This window comes from Solea senegalensis, linkage group LG14 (assembly GCF_019176455.1).
Source record: "Solea senegalensis isolate Sse05_10M linkage group LG14, IFAPA_SoseM_1, whole genome shotgun sequence".
NCBI lineage: Eukaryota > Metazoa > Chordata > Actinopteri > Pleuronectiformes > Soleidae > Solea > Solea senegalensis.
Genome location: NC_058034.1, coordinates 12,589,882 through 12,608,434, shown reverse-complemented (window position 1 = coordinate 12,608,434; position 18,553 = coordinate 12,589,882).

Sequence of the window (18,553 nt, the reverse complement as noted above, 5' to 3'; positions counted from 1 at the left end):
ACATGGTGCTGACTTCATGTTTAAGACTGTAAATAGTAGTAAACGGTAGAAAATATAACAATGAATGAAAATAACAACTGGGAAGTCTGTCACCTGCTTTGTGTTACATGGTTCAAGTGTGATCTCTCAAGTTTTATTGTTCACAAGAAATTCTTTTTTCACCCCACAATTCATTTCCAGTCACAGTCAGTCACAATGTGGAAGTTGTTAAAGGGGAGTGTAAGTTGAATGCTGAACTGTTCAATGAGATGACTGGAGCTGGATATCTGTGAATGATGTTGTTCCTGTTTGAAACTTGACTCTTAAACAGGCAAATGTTGGCTCTGTGGTGCCAGGACAGTGCTAAAATACCACTGTGTGCCAATAAATCACTCAAGTTTTTCATCATTTGATTCTTTTTTCATCGATTGTACACTACAATATTTTGGTTCTCTAGTGTTGTTGCCATAATAAATAAATGCAACCACACCACACTGTGCTATTAAGCCACTCACAATTCACAGCAGGGGAAGTTACCTCAGAGCAACAGCCCCATATTTGGAGCATTTAGGACACATTAGAAGCATTCAAAAGAAATACAGGAGGCTACTGTTGATCTGGATCAAGTCGAAATATAAAGAAATCTTCGGAAAGTTATAGACTAAATAATTCATTATTTATCTGTTGTATATCCATTGTGTCTGCCGCACAAGTTTAATTATTTTAACTTGTTGCTGAGACGACGGTCAATCAGTGTTGAGACTCTCCGGGTGACGTCAAGTATTTGCCAGCGGCCAGACTCCGCTCAGGGAAGTGTATTATTTTTGTGTTTATGGTGTTGTGAAACAAGACGACGGTTTCTACTTTGTCGTACAGCTCCGAGTGTCCACACACGAAAACAATATGTCTCCCAGAGCGGAGACTGGTACTTCAACTCGAGCGACAGATGCGATTTGAGCGATAGACGTGATGGGCGCGATTTTTCCGTGTCGGTGTTAACACAGCATTACTGAGTTGTATGTCCTGACCTACTGGATACACATCATATTCTACAGACTAAAGAAAATATCTTTGTTTCCAAAATGCACAAATATCACACAGTAATCGTGTACCATTCCGTCGCAATTTCAGTCAAAATAATCACAATTACTACCTAGTATCACGGTAAGGTGCTTTCCACACAGACATAGATAATTGGGTTCAGGTTTCCAAGCCTTGTATTCCAGATGTGTGATTCATGGGAACAGTTGTGCATTCGGGGCACTGACAGTGTGGAATTGTGGGCAGCTATCAGTGCTTGCATTATCATGATGGGAAAGAAAACGCTCTGAGCTCTGTGGAGTCTCCGTGTGATAGCCCGGAGTATGGGAACTCTTCAACAGAGGAGGAGGAGGAGGAGGAGGAGGGCTATTTATTTTAGGTTTGTATAACACGGCCAGGGTCTGAGTATTTTCAGCAGTAATGTATTTGTCATGTTCTGAGGGAGATTAAAATGGGATTATGGCGGTTTTTGCGGTGACTTTGTGCATTAGCCTCGAGTATGGGAACCCAGTTAGCAGCCAAATAAAGAAAGTGGGTCTTTTATTCTGCGGGTTGCATGAAAGAGGCAGCAGAAGAAATTGTAGTAAAGTGGATAGTGGGAGAATGACAGAGAACAATGAGTGGCAGTACATACAGGCAATTAGGAAAGCAAAATTAAGAAAACTACCGGCAGCTTGCAGGCAGCCATAATACAAAGATATTTATTTCAGCTCCCAACAATAATTACACACACACACACATACACACACACTGAGTGATCTTTATGTATTTATTCAAAAAAGGTCGCCCCTTGTCCATGATTATTTTATCTCACCTGCACAAACTGTGCATTCCTCTCCTCCCTCTCTTTCTTATAATAACACCGCAACTCGAGTGACAGCACATTCTGGCTCACAAAGCAGGGGACGGAGGGGAAAGAGATTGATTTTGAGGGAGTAATAGAGGAGTAAAGTATAAGGCTATAAATGCTGGTATGTGGTCAGATAAGGCGTGTGATTGACCTTGATTCTGCAGCTCTGGTCTTCAAAGAGTAGGGGGAAAAAAAAACAAACGTCTTAGTTTTGCTGCTTTTTGCATTTTGAAGGCATGTCAGCATCTTTACTGCAGTGACCTCGACACCGATGGTAAAATCTTGATGATTCAATGAAAATAAAGTGGACTGGTGAGGATGCAGCTGTAAGTTTTGTATCATAATTTACTTGTTTGTTACCGTTATCATGACTTTCTTTCTTCTCTCTCTTGCCGAATCTCTTTGTCTTTCAGAAAAACTGGCCTCACACATAATAAACAATGAGTTCTTTTTAAGCTATACATACAAGCAGATTCGATTCTTTTGACTTTGCTTTTCTCCTCCCATGTCACTCACACTGTGTGATATTAACAGACTGTATATTAGCATATCTCACATCAATGTTGTGGGGAAAGTTAGATTTTTAAGGTCCTTCAAGGTTATTTTCTGATAATCGCACAGTGCCGGTGCTTCAAGTGTATGCTAATGAGTTATATACCCTGTGCTTCATGCAGGAGAGTGAAAAGTGCTGACTTAATTTTGACTGATTTTGGGAGATAGTGTCATTTCTGACTGGTGACTCTGGCACTGTCCCTTAACAATGTGAGCTGATAGCTGGATGAATGGATGGATGGATGTGTCACATTCCCGTGCCCCGGTTTTGTCAAGATTAAACCAGTATTTTTGACATTGCTTCGTTTAATCAAGAGTGACAAATGCACAGTAGCAGGTTTCTGTATCAATCATGCTCATCACTCATGCTGAGTACATTGTTGTTGAGAAGATCAGGGGATTGTAACAGGGAAACAAAAAGCTGAGTGTCAGGGATTTCAAAATCATGTTGTTAGATTCGCTGTAATCCCTTGTATTTTTGGACAAAGCTGGGTGCTGGTGGATGAGCAAACTCCCCTGAAACTGTAAGATTGTTCTTTTTAGAATCTATTTTTTTCTGGAGAAACACAAACTTTGGACAGAGCCAGGAGCTTCTGCACCTAATTAAGTCTTTAGTGTGAGTCATTCTAAATTGTATTTTGGCTCTAGCTCTGTCCCTGTGATGTAAGAATGGTAATGTATTGCAATGTAAAAGTTAGAAAACGTGGAATTATTTCTTTTACGGCAGTCTAATTTGTCAGAACACTGGCTCGTTACAATGTCTCAAGCATTTTAAGAGGTTTGCGTTTCTCATCATCTATTGTTTATTGTCAATTAGACTATATTTTTCCACTGTTGCACAGCTATAAATGGGCGTACATAATTGTTTGATGTTTTATACGGTAAATGATACTGAGTTGATACTTTTTGTTTTAAACAAATGGGGTTATATAAGTCTCTCTGTCATAGAACTGCTTTTAATTTCTTCATTATTTCGATCTGTTTTCCTTTAATTCTCTTGAAATGCGGACAAAGCTTTCACACCACTTTATTCTGCTCATCTTGACAAATACAACAAGAAGAAGCACAAGCAAAACCCCCAAAAATTTTACATTTACCAGATAATTATACTAAGGACAAAAGGGGAGAAACAGCGTGAAGCTCTTATAGGTTTGTGTTGAGAGAAAGAGCCGAAGCTCAAAGAAGAGACAGGTTAGTGAAATCAAGGCCAAGTGAGCGCTCAGCAGGGAATAGGCAGATAGAAAACTTGGCTGCATTCCATTTACTGAGGCGAGAGATAAAGGAGGTGAATTTGTATGTGTGTGTGCATGCAGTTTTGTTGAACAGCAGGGGAATCCCTATGAGGTGTCCAGCTCCCACAGTCCTTTGTTTTTCATTTGTGGTTATTCTTGCTATGTTCATAATGTTGACAAACAAAAACACTCCTGTGACTATATTTCAGCAGGATGGATGTTCTAATATTTAAAAACCTATGGTTAAACAGTAAAACATTGTGGTTGAGGTCGTCACTGTGGCCTAGGCAAAGCCCAAGTTATATTTAATTTCTTCAATATTCTCTCTAAAGTCACATTAAATCCACGCCAGAATGAATCACTGACAGAAAATTCTAATTATTTTCAAGAAATGTTGCAGAGCAAATGTCAATTTTATCAAGGAACACATGCATGAGCACAACTGTGCTCCGAACCAGCACACAGGGTGGTCCAAAGCTTTTCACTGACTGTGGCCTAATATTTCTCCATTTAATTTCCCTTTGCTGCTTCTTGTATTTGGGAAACAATGCAAGTGTAAGGACTAGTTAAAAGTTAAATGTATCACAGGTAAAGCAGGGACATTATGTCCCTGTCTACTAACCACTGTATGTCCGCACTGGCGAGGACAATAACAGTGGATCAGTAAAACATGTCGCATCTTGCTCTATTAGTATATCACATCATAGTGGCCTTTTCTTTCATGTTAGTCTTTTATCCACATCTGAGCTGCCTCAGAAAGCTTCTGCGTTGGGTCAGCCAGCCATCTGTTTGTGTTAGTCCACTCTGCTGTTTGAAATAAACAACCTTCAGGCCAAACCATATTGAGCTCTATCCATTTGAATTTCCTCACTGTTATTGTGTTATCCAGTGCCCATTTCCATGTGTTACTGTAGCCTTCTTTACTATGTTTTATATGGCTTATTTAAGTGGAGTTAGTAGTAGTTAAAAAATGAAATACTACATATTTTCTTGTAGACCTTTCAGTGTATTAAACTTCAACCTGTTTGCTTTTTTTAAAGTCTGTGTTTGGAGACAATTTGGTGACACCTGGCTCAAAATATCACCTCTTAAAAGATTAAAGAGGTTTCAGCTTTCTGAAGTTTGCAGGTTCCCTCTTGGGATTCACTCATTCTCTTGGTGGTGATGGAGAATGTTGTTACATGAGACCATGCCAAACCTATCCAAAACCTGTCTTGCTCAATGTGATTTAATCAGACTTTAAATTATTGTCCCCATGGATTTGATTACTTTGTGCACAATACTTCAAAGAAATTTGCCAAATTCTGACCTGGACTACCAACAAAATATGTTGCCTTGTACATAACACAGTATATCGCAATATTCTTAAGTACCATCTACATCTTTCCTTCTACCTCCTTCTCTTAGATTTTATCTGAGTGACAAGAAAATGTACCAAAGTAAATACAATTTTTTATCAACTGATTTGGATCAGGTGTAGGAAGATCCCAGCCCAGAGTTTTTCATCTTATTCAGTTAAATCTTTTTAGGAATAAATAAACAGATATTAAATCAGTATAATCTCATGTATGCAGGGACAAAGCAGTAGCTTGTGTGTAGTGTGTGTGTGTGTGTGCCTTTGTCTTCCCAAGTTTGACAGAAAATCGTCACTGAATCCTCCCCCTTTGTCCCTCAGTGAACTGCAATATGTACCGCCCATGTCTTCTCACCAGAGTCGCAGTCTATTTAAAGAAGCTAGTAATTTGGAAAGGTTTGTAAACAAAATGATGGCGGATGAGCTGCCTTTCACTGTCTGTCTGTGGTTCTGATATGGTTCAGACTGACTGACATGGATATCTTTGCAGTTGACGTGCGGGGAGGAAGAACTGGAGGCTGTTTATTGCCTCAGATGGACAAAGAATTGGGAAGTGAAAAGCACTCTGGGATTTATTAGTTGTTGTCAAGCGTGGAGAACAACAACAAGCTTTGCAGAAGACCATCTTTGAAGGCACAACACGTTGAATCTCTTGATACTTTATCTGGTTTCCCCTGTACTTAATAAATTGGTCATGTACATGCACATAGTTAGACATTCTTGGTCGATCATCTGTAATCTTCCTCTGTTTACCTTTTACCTTTGCTCTCTTGCTTTGAACTTCCTGTGCACTGTGATTGCACTGTCAGGTGTGTGTGTCCTTCAGGTGACTGTTTTTCTGACAGTACATTTTTCCAGTGTGTCACTTTCAATTTAAGACATGGTAGATACTTGAAATGATTCATGCTGCTTTTGTATCAAGCAAGTATTCTTATGGGTGTCTTTAGATTGATTTCATGTAGCAGTCACATGAATAATTACGCAAGTCTCCCATCATCAGCGGAAATTATGTACATTCTGTTTATTCTGCGTCCTCTGAGAATATACATTTATACTGTACATCTTTGCATGTGTGTGGGTACGAGAGAGAGTGTGTGTGTGAGAAATAGAGAAGGGAGGTGACCTTGGCAGCCCTTTCCTTCCCTCTTTCTTTTTTCCCTCTTGAAGGAGAGAGTGAGAGGCAGTGAGGAAAGGAGTGGGAGATGGATTTCATATGATATCTCTCCCCTGCTCAGGGAATACTCCCTTTTTCCTCTCTCAGTCTCAGGCTATTTGTGTGTCTCTGTGTGTTTCTTTTAGGTTTTACAGCAGAATAAAAGCTGCCCTTGGAATCAATGACTCAGATCCTTGTCTCCATTAACACTGGATTTGCACACGATCTTCACAGGGATCATGGCTGGATTTCGTGAGTCGGATGTGTGACCTCCACAAATCCTTAAACTAAAAGATTAGTGCTCTACTGTTTAAGCAGTATACAAACTCCAGCATCTAAGAACTCATCTCCACACGTGCAGTCTCCTCGTTATAAAGAGAAAATAAAGAGAAGAAATGTGTCAAGGACACTTAAAGCTCTTGATGTTCCTACCATAGTTATGTTTGACTGCACTCATACGCTGGTGTTGCGTAAGTACTAATCAATATTTTCCCTTCTCTTCTTCTTTCTGAGACCAGGAGATAAATTGGCCTGAAGCTAAGCTTGCCTGAGCACAATTGAACCAGGCCTGTCAGTGGCACAGCAACACCACACGCTGTGTTCTTCTGCACTGTCCAACGAGTACAAAAATACCCAAACAATAATTGGAAGATTAAGTGAGCGGTTTCACTGCTTTCTTGTGAAAGTGGAGGGAAGAACAATGCGCCATGTCGGCCCGTGTGCTATATCAGGATGAAGGAGATGAGTCACGACAAAAAAAAGATATCAGAGAGTAGAAGAGACGCAGGAGGCACAGAAGGAAACAGCCACACAGTCTGAAAGTGTTGGTCAGAAAGGAAATGTTTCTTGTTTATGTGTCGTTGACAGAATGAAAAGGAGAGAACTCGATCTCTGTTTCTCTATCTTACACTTGTGCGTTTTTAGAATGAAGCAGCACCTGTGTCACAGTGTGTGTGTGTGTGTGTGTGAGTGACCCATTTAAAGGCCCTGCAGGTCTGCACAGGTGCTTTCATTCATTCTGTCTCATTAGACCTGTAATCAGGCTGGTATGTGAGCTCACCAGACTTCACTGCTTAATGAAAATGATGCATAGATGCGGTCCAGTGAAGAATTTAAACAACGTCAGTCGTCCAGTTTGTTAGGTGAGCTCGGGTATAATTGTATAAAACGGTGCTGAAGGAGTACAAAGTTGATTTTATTGATCTGGAAGTGGAGGCACCTCGGCATTAAATTATTCTCAAATCAACACATGCATCCGCTGATAAGAATTAAATATTAAAATGTAAAAAAAAATATGTACTTCTTTTATGGTTTCAGCCTCTGAGATTCTTAATAACCTCATCAATAATCTAGAATCAAATCTGCTCCTGTTCTTGTAATAGGTAAATTGTTTTCTTGTTGGTGCCATGTTGATGGTTGTTTCTTTCACTAGCTCCAGCCCCTCAGGCTGTTTTAAGCAGCAGACGATATAATACATCAGCTGTCCATCTATCCGCACTTTGTCTAAAACTAATGTACCCAGAAGGTTCAGCTCAGGATTAAATGTTTTTAGTTTCATTAGCATCACGTTGCCGAACACGAATCAGAAAATAAAAGGTGCAACTCATGCAGCTACAACCGTCTGACCAACGCAAAAGTGATGGATTATACCACAGTTGCAACCGAGGGGAAAATCAATTTTCCCCTGTGAAAACATTTCTCTCACGTACATTATCATATTTCCATGCTACATGACACAAACTGAGATGTTTGAGCTCCAGAGTGTCGATTTCGCTCATGGCAAAGCAGAAGCAGACCACGATTTAAAAAAAAAAAAAAAAAGTAAAAGGGAGCTGGTTAACAAGGTGAGGGAACTTTGGGGCTCTTAAGCCGGAGCCGGTGTGGTGGCACAGAGTCAGGAAAGAGTTTGATTCCAAACAAACTTTACAGCTCATTAGAAGAGAATGAGGGGGAGAGGAAAGAGGTACAAGCTGGGTTTGATTAAACCTAATACAGTCATGCGCCCTATCTGGATGCTCAATTACAAAAGAGTTGCTAGTATGACTCCATTTATGATTTTAAATCATATTTTAACAAATATATCATACTTAATCTGAGATTGGGAGTTAAACCTTTACCTTTACAGCATACACAGCACATGTGTATTCCATTAAATCCAATTGTATTTGTGTAGTGCCAAATCAAAACATACAAAAGATTATCTACATCTTCACAGAAATAGAAATGATTGTCCTCCTCCTCTCCAGTGAGAACTGTTTACTTTGGCTTCAGAAAACTGGGAGGTTGATATAAACGCTGAGGCATGTTTATATATAATATAATATTATAGAATATAATCTCTTGATTTCTACCCCATTGTCTCTTTGTGTCTTCAACTAGACATAAAGCCTTTGGGGAAGCAGGACTTCCTTACTCTTTCCTCTTTTGTCACAATGGCTGTTGCAGAGATGAATGGCTGTTATTAGCCGGAGAAAGACAGAATGAGGTGAGCTGAGTGGGGGTTTGGCGAGACAGGAGTAGGTAGCTCCAACGGGACACATTGTTTGGACGCATTTGAGATTGATTCGATTTTAGGATTGAGTGACATTCAATGGGGATGGAGATTTTGAAACAATGTCCCCATCGAGTAAACCTGTCCCAGATCCTCAGCATCTGTGTGTGGATTCCTTTAATTTGTCCACACACGTGTACCATACGCCCTTAAGCTGCTGTAACGTTGTGAGCTCCATGCAGCAATTGTGTTTATTTTTCTATGTCGGTGAGCATTTTTGAGGACATTCATGCTGCAGTATTCATAGCCTTTCCACAGAATCTCCAGGGAAACCACACTGCTGTCAACAGGAAAAACCAAGCAGTTCCATTTTACAGCGGGACTGAATGAGTGCTGGTCCAGACCCAATGAAAATGCTTACAGTGCAAGATCAAAAGCACTTTTCAAAAAAACTCTGCTTAATTAAAATGATTGCAGACGTGATTGGAAAGACAACAGTGCCGGAAAGAAGCACTTCTCTCATAGAAATCAATGGAAACTATGTGCTATACAAAATAAAGAAAAATATACCATACTGACACCCTCGCTAATGATATTTCAGCTGGCAGCGAGACAGGAAGAAAATTAAAAGCCCTCTTGTCAAAATGAGTCAAATCTCTGCTCTACAGGCACGTCAGAAATCTCTAGTGTGTCAGCTTGTCATTTCTCTTTACTCTTTACTCGTCATCTACTTTATGGACTTCACAAATTTACATTGCCTGGAAACTTGAGTTAATGCTGCTTTGTAAGTCACTCAGTCACTGAGTGTTTGAAAGTTCAGGTTTTCCTAAGAGACACAAACTTAGCAACAATGCCAGCAATAGCACAGCAGCTTATGTATCAGTGCTAGATAAATGCTCTAAATTTCTTTATGGACTTTGGTGTGGGGCAGTGAGCAGTGAGCAGTTTACAAACTTCCGTTTCCAGTCAGAAAAGACTGTCTAAAAACAAGATAAGGTGGCAAATATATTCTTCACATATCGTAGTCTTAAGTAGGAATAAATGGCAGGCACAGCACCCTTAGTGCTGACTGTGTGTTAAGCACCTCGTACAACCACACTTCAAAAAAATACAACCCTTTAAGTTCATCCTGGTCCACATTATGGTCATTACTGGTCTCATAAGAAAGACAGTGCTGTTGGTGAGAGCAGCTGAATGTGAATTTCATTTTAATTCAGTCATTGTACATTAGCTGTTCTCCCATTGTGAATATCAACCGACTAGGTTTTAATTTATTGATAAGAGTCGGAGTTCACTCGCTGCTTCCCTGCAACACTAGACTAATGTATCATGAAGTGGTCGCCCCGTTGTAATCATGGACTGACCTGCATTTGAATATTTTTAGTCTGGTGTTTTTCACTGTACGTCTCATTCACCCAAACCATCACCTTCATGTGACCATATAACAACACTGTCTGCTACTGCTCTGGTCACTGCTCGTGTGCCAGTCGTGTGACACACACACAAAACACATGACGTGAACACTAGGGTTGCAAATTCTCCTCCTTAAATCCTTAATGAATGAATTGATAAAATGTACAATGTAAAAGTAAGAAATGTAAAAAAATTATGCATTAGCAGCTCATGAGTTACTGTATGTGAAGGCTGTTGCTTGAAAAAAGCCGCTGGTGTCCCACTGTCAGGCTGCAGATAAACCCTCTGTTAGCCCGACTAACCTGGAGAAATCTGCTGTTATACTGTTTCCCATCATGGCACGGTATGGTTTGGAAGGCTAAAGCTCTGGGTAGGGTTGCGTTTTGGCTGAGAACAGTACTTTTACTTGATTGGCCCTTGTATTTGTCCTCCTGCTACATAAAGTACTGTATGTCCAGTCAACATGTCTGTGGTAAACCTGACAGGCCTCGGTCATCCTTTCCAAAGTTCTTGCTTCTGCTCTTTGTGCAGTCCCACTGCCTGTAGCGCTGTGCTGTATTGAGTGTGCTTCCTAGTGTGGCAGGACAGATAAAGGAAAGAAATGCAAGTGGTGAGAGAAATGAAAGAGTTCAGCCCCGACTCTTCTCTTTATAGCTCCTTGCAGCTGTTGCTCTTCAAAACTAATAAACGTCTCCCTCTTTGGTTGCACTTCATCTTCTAGATTAGTTTGACACCGACTTTTTAAGATGGGGAACCACAGAGTGTGTCAGGGACGATATGAGAGCGAGTGTGACATGCACAAAGGGATGTGAGTTGAATCCTGGACGTAACATACATGGTGGGAACCTCAGCCAGCTGAGTCACCATCAATGCCTCCATCTGTCTCAGTTTATATATATATATTTTTTTTAATATCCTCCTTGCTTTGAACTGATAAAAAATTCCTGCATCCTCATCCTTTTTTGTTTGCGCATTCTTGAAAACAGACGAGGAACAAAGTCCCTTATTTACCCAAATAAATGATTTCTATTGTTATCAGCAATTATGCAAATCCCCAAAGCCATTCCCAACATGCAGTGCCAGTTTTTAAGCACTTTCAAAGCGTTTTGTTTGAATTATAAAGATTTATGTACATGTTATCTTGTGGTTTTCCGTTTTTAATTCACAGGAAGACATTACACTCACACAAAGGACTCCCCTAGGGCAGATAAAGATGGGTGTGCTTTTTTGTGTGCAATGCCTCAATGGTGGAGAGCATTGTGGGCTAGGAAACAAGAACGTGTTGAGTGAATGAGTGATGTTTGTGAAACCTTTAAGGCTCTTAGTGGCGTGATTAAGGCTCACGTCAGGTTTCTGAGAAGCCTTTTCTTGGTAAACAAAACATTTTGTTGCCATGTCTGTCAAATCTCTTTACCACTAACACATTGCTCTTACACCACATGAACAGCAACATAAGAGGTGTAACCCCTTCAGCGTCAGCTCACCTCTGACCCATAATGCATCACTCCCACCCTCCCATTTCACTTATGTAAGTAGAGATTCCTGGGAATCGCTCAGACAAGGTTGTGACCCAGTGTAGCTTCCTTTCAGACTCAACAAATTGCCTGGCTGAGAGAGATGAGGCAGCCTCCTGGCTAACAACGCTGTTTTGCACAGGCACAGTGTGGCACACATGAGTGCTCACATGTGCCTGGAAATAATGAACAACAATGTATTTCAGAGTGGGATTATTTCATTTGTTACCATTTCTCTCAAGGGAGTGAATTTGTGTATTATTATTATTGTATAATGTCCATTATTAACTGATTATGTATCCACTAGTTAACTCAATAGACATACTGGACTTGCTTGAGTGAAGCTGAAAACGTTTCACCTCTCATCCAAGAGGTTTCTTCAGCTTTCAAACTCTCTCCCTCTCAGTTCCTTCTTCGTCGGTTTATGCATCAGATTTATATGGGTGGTTTCAAAACACAAAGCATGTGTATAATGTTGTCTACAGCAGGTCCCTTAGACTGTATATATGTATATATATATACATATAAACAGTATATGTATGTACATATATATATATGTATATATATATATATCTACGGCTCCGCTGGTTGCAAAAGGAACTCTGTTTGAATGGAAGTCTAAGGGAAATCTAAGACTTAGAATCTAAGGATTCTAAGTCTCACTCGATTCAGTAAACATTTTCCTAAGGATTTAACGCTCTCAATCGCATGTTGCATGTCTTCTTCAATAAAGCTATGACATCATGCAGTCCCATCATGCAACACTCAGACCCAAAACAATGCCATTTTGGCAGGAAATGGAACCTTTCACACCCATAGACATAGACAGGCATTATGTAAATGAACTCTCTTTGCTGGCTGTTATTCCTAAAAAATGAATATAGTGGATAGCTGTTAGGCACCGGGGTACTGAACAGACTAACGGAAGAGCATTTTACTGGATCAACAAGGGCAATGGATTCTGCTTGTGCAGTGCTCACTTCATAACAGGCACATAATCCATTGCTGAGTAAACAAGATATTAAATATCTTGTTTTACATACTTTTATTGCCACATGTAAGCATCCTCCAGAGTAGGATGTGGGAAAGTTTATCAGAAAGATGAAGATGTCGTTAAGCTGCAAGTCTGGAATAATGTCTTCTCGGGCTGTTTCCGTACTCGTGAAAAGCACCTGGGGGCATCATAATGGTCAGATATAGTCAGTCTGTCAGGTTCTGTGAGCTATTGCTCGATCTCCGTGGATTTAGAGTGCACAGTGAACCATGACGGCTTGAAACTGGTGCTGCTCATTTTTACAGACGCTTTACCTGCCACCATGTAAGCAAACTGAGTGGCGTGGCCTTTGGAGTTTTATATAACATGATTTCTGTTTTCTGGTAACTATGTCCCCATTTGGAGCATAAGAGATGATAAAGCATGGTGTATATGAGTGAGCATCAGTGTGACTGACAGCTCATATTGTCCACAAGGTGCAACTGACATGGCATCAGTCAAATTGCAATTCTTTTGGCTTCAAATTTGGGACTGTTTTGCAACAGGAAGTCAATTTTTTTTTTTTATACAATCTATGGTTGATCTCCACTACAAGCCCGTTGCTTGCCGTCCTTGCCTATAAATCATATGTTTACACACACAATTTACTGCTCCCTCCCTGTTAGAGACACGTTGGCTGTCGTTTCTGGTCATTGTTTAGACTTCAGTGGCTTTAGGGCTGATTCATGGTCAAGACTAAACACAGCAAAGACAAAAATACAAGATGTGTGTGTGTGTGTGTGTGTGTATAAAGAGGACAAAACGGGGATAAAATATCAGACACATAAACAGCGTCTCATGGCTTTCTCCCGCCTGACTCCCGCTCTTTTGCCTCCGCAGTTTCATTGCCGTCGTGATTATTAGTGATATTAGAGGCCAGTCTGCAGTAATTCAGCCCTAAGGGAAGAGGCTGTCTGTGGGAGAGAACAGACTAACACCACAATCAGATTATTGCTTCACCCACGCTTGCATGATAAAACTGTCTTTTCTTTCTAGCCCTTTGCATCTGTCTGTCCTTCATTTTCTTTGGCCTTAAGCGTTTTTTTCTAGTCCCCCCCCCATGTTTTTTTTTTGATTTTTTGAATTCTGAGAGAGAGATTCCCTAACATTGATTGACACTAGGTGATGAATAGAAACAGATCTAATTTAGGAAGTGAGACATGCTATTAAAATCTATGCTGGTCCATCACTGCCATGACACTGGAAAGTGTTAAAATCAATGAAAGCCGATCACATTGTGATCGAGATTTAGATTCTTCGCTTCACACATTGATGGAAACGTGTACAGTCAGATTAAATTCCTGGCAGCCGATGCACATCTTTATACCCATAAAGTGTACTGAGCCAACAAGGAATGGATTGATTTTGTTGTTTTGTGGTATATTGACTCATAAATAAAAAAGAAGTCATAAAAGCAAAGTAAATCCACATAAGATAACATGCTTGGCTGCAGAGCAGTCACCGTGACACAAAAATGACTTAAAACCCCTTCTATTTCAAGCACACAGGCTGTATTTTGCTACTGTATTGCAATATTTTTAGCTGAGCTTTTGATTACATTTTGGAGAGTTAAAAAAACCCTCATTGTTTACTGTGGTAAAGATTCCCACACCACTCTGGTTCTCTTACAAAATAAGAGTCTACATGGAAGTTAAAATGACACAAATGTTAAGTTCTGTTGAATTTATGGGTAACTTTGACTCTTCTGTGGCTTCTATGACAGACTGAACTGAAAGCAAGGAAATGGGCCATTGTGAAATACTCTCAACTCAAATTAATAATATGTTTTAAAGTAATTTCTCTTCCGACCAGTACACATCCAACCAATCGAATTGTTGATTTGAAATATTCTAAGAAGCAAACATTTACAGCTGGGGCTGTTTACAAACAAACAGGATCGCTTCCCCAAATCTACCAACTGTCTGACAGAGATCCTGAAGTTCATCCTAAAGTCTATTTTGAAGCGGCAAAGCGATAAAGTTGAAGTTCCTGAGCCAATCAAGGTCTTTTGTTGCCTCTGCCTCTGTTTAGAAATGGTGTACCATTATTTGTACGCTGCATCCATCATCTGAAAATGGGCTCTGTCAAGCAACACTATCAGGCCTGACTGAGGGAGTGTTGTGTGTGTTTACACTGAAGTGTTCACCTTTGAATTGTGTCATGTTGCTGTTGTATCAGTCAAAAAAAAAAAGTGCAGGAACCCTCCCAGGCAACACAAGATGTGAAAAATGCTTCACTGAGACTGAGTAGTGTGAAACTGATAGGCTTACTCAACAGTGTGTGTGTGCTTTTTTGACTATTCTTTGAATGACATTTGTTTATATTTAGCTATGCATCAAATCCCCATCATCATTAGACTCCAACTGTTTCTTCGTGTGGCACGATTTTTACATCTGGTCCTTATAAATGATTCACTTAATCGTGTTGCGCTTGGTGTGAATGTAGGGGATGATTGTAAATGAATGTCTGAATTATTTTCACAATTATTGTGCTATTTTTTCCCCCCATGTTGCGGTTGATGAAAGACCATAAAAGTCTCCGTGTCTGTGTCTGTTGAGCGTTGGCCCTTTTCTTTCTGCGATGGCTTTGCCTGCCTATTTACATAGCAATTACACCAAGGAAATAATGGAAAATGGGGAAAAGAGTGCAAGTAAGGCGTGCAGTGTTCCCATGGTTATGGAGGAAACGTCGATGTCAGCACGCTCTTATAATCAGTATGTTCAGCTGATACAAGGAAAGGCTGCATTTGTTACGTATAACAAGGAATTTCAGCCCGGGTTCTTGTTTTTTGATTTTCTTTTTTCCCGTGTGATCTCACACACACACACACACACACACACACACATGCACAAACAGTGATCAACACAGTTCAGGTCATTTCCCCTGGAGCAGTGAGGTGTGTACTGTGCTCACTTCAGTGGGCGTCAGTTTCAATGTATAAACAGCCTTTTCCCTGCTTGAAGGCCTTATCAGCAACTGGCCTTCCTCAGGATGTCTGTCAGTCCTGGTTCAGCTACACACACACACACGGGCAGACATTTTCACAATGGAAAATCCTGCTCATTCTCTGTTTTTTTTTCCATCTTAGAACTATCTTAATGGATCATTGTCGTTATATGCGAGCTGACAGAGTTTATCGATGTAGAGCTTTAAGTATTTACGGTCAGGATACAACCTGCATTAAATGAGAGTAGTCTGCAAATGACGATAATAGGACTATAACTATATGCTATAACTTATTTCTCTTCCTAACCAAAACAAATCTCTTTGAATACTTTCTTGTTTTATTTGTGCAGTGTCTTGTTGGCTGTAGAAACTTTTTCTTTTTATATACTGTATATAACTCACTGAGGCTGAAATTCCCCATGCGGTATCCGCCTGAAACACTCAGTCAAAGTGTGATGCTTGTGTTATTCTTAGCACTCTGCCTACATATGTGATTCTTAGAGGAATGAGTAAACAGAACAATGGAGGGAAAAAACCAAAACATTCAGCAGGTGTCAGCCAATAATATCAGTCCTGTGCAGGGCCTGTCTAGACTATATATGGTCCAGACCAGTGATAATCAAACTTTTTATCCACCTGAGAAAATATTGAGCTCTTGAAGTAACACAAGTATCGCCAATCTTAAGATACAGTAGTGGCAGATTTATTCCATCCATTCTCATACTGCTGTATCCTCAATATGAGGGTCGCAGGGGGCGCCAATCCCAGCTGACATAGGGCAAAAGGCGGGGTACACCAGTTCATCACAGGGCCACATAGAGACAAACAACCATCCAGTCTCACACCTATGGTCAATTTAGAGTGTTCAACTTGTCTAATCCCCAAATCTGCACGTTTTTGGACTGTGGGAAAAACCCAGAGAAACACACATAGCAAAATTAGATTAAGATGGAGTGAGAAGATCGGGTGACTCTTATTTTTTTCATTGTCTACGCACACTGGTCAAAATTCCTCAGCCCCACTCAGATCACATACTGTGGTATATACAGTAGAACAGTGTTTCTCATTTTCCCCAGCCGAGAACAGAGGAAGCTTGCGTACCACAGGTGGTACATGTACCACAGTTTGAGAACCATGGGGTCTAGACTATTTAGTAAAATTTTTAGAAACAGATATATATATAGTTGTGTATAGTTAAAAATAACTGCGTGCAACACCAATGTGAGTTCCAAACAGTTTGAAAGATTGTGTCTAAACACTAATGTTCTACCAAATAGGATTTAACCAAAGTTTTAGGTCGTCAAGCAAAACATTGGAGGATGTTATTATAATGTAATGTCATTGGTGCTCATTGAGGACGATTGTCTAATGGAAATAAATGTCTTGACTCTAGTGTCCTTACACAGACAAAACTCTGGAAAATTGTGTTTTTGTTTTCAGTTCATTTGGAAGAAACACTTTTTATTCCCAGAAGGCGTCAAGGCGTCGTCAGACGTTATTGGATTTCCGCACCTGCACCCACTCAGACTGCACTCTCTATAATGGCACAGAGGATTATGTTAGTGAGACATAGCAGGTGTTTAAACTGATTAGCACAATAACAATGATGAAAAGTATATTCAATTTCTATTCCCGGGAATTGACATAACTAAATATGCATATAAGTGATTTAAAGAACTAGGAAAACTAACTTGTTTTTCTCTCCTGTAACATTTCTCTGTGAGTTCTTCCACAGTTGTGAAAACAGCAGGAATCCAAGCTCTTATATATGTTTATGAGCCGTGGAAAGCAGCCTTTAAAACGCCTCCTTACACTCACACACGATCAGAAACCTTTAAAACACACACTGTACTTGTAGAGAATCTAGTATGTGTGCTGCCTGTTGTTATTGTAACATTTTAGCTGTGTGTTTTTCTGTCTGTCTGCTCATAACAACAACAACACACTTTTATCACATACTGTATGTCCAAAGAATGTTAACGCGGATAAATGAAAGAGAGACAACATTTCTAACATTTCTAATGGGTTAAACAAATGGGTACAAACAAACTATGAAGCAAATTAGGACACGGTTGAATGTCTTCGCCTGAGGCAGCAAATTCACTCCCAAACAGTTTGACGTTGCCTTTTTAAATTCTTTAAATATAAGGAGATGGACGGACACAGAAATCGTTTATAAGAAAGGACTGTGGATCTGATCCCTCCTGACAGAAGATGCTTCATGTGATCGTCAAATGTGAGAGGCTTAACCCTCAAGGCTGCATTATACCCGTTTTCACTCTGCTGCTTTAGATGAAAGCGTGTGAGCTCATGCCACTTGTTAGAGATAGAGGGAGGAGAGAGGATTTTAGGCTCCAAAAGCCTGAAACATTTTCAGTTGTTTTTTTTTTTTGTCCCAGTCAACACTCGAAAAAAAAAATAAAATGTGTCTGTTTTTACCACTTTTGAAACGCAAAAAAAAAGCATCATACAAAATGAACCTTGGGTGTTGGACCAGTGCAGGAATGATTTACAACTCCCAAAAGATAATCTGTTTTTAAACCTAAAGATGCCATTAAACAATACTATCTAAATTAAAATATTTGCAGTAATTCTACGTTATTTCTGTGATTATTTTTGGCAGGGGACACTATAAGGTTCTGTCAGTGTTAACCTGAAGCAAAAATATCTGTAAAAAAAACTGATTTATGACGCAATTTAAGTGCAAATGTGCAAAAACCACTCACTCTTCCTGCTAAACCATCCTTCTGCTTGTTTTTGATGTTGTAAAACCAAAGAAAAAAGAGAAAAATGGGACAACTTTTTCCTCTCTCCAGTATTAATTAAAACAAACCCTTCGGCCAGCGAGAACATCCGCACACAGCGGATTGATTTAGAGGTCTGGCATTGCTGCAGCGGTGCCATATATCTGTGTGAATTTTTCATGTGCTCCATATATCTGTGCACTGGCGTGCCACGCTGAGTCAAAGTGTTCGGGCTGTATTTCACAGACGCC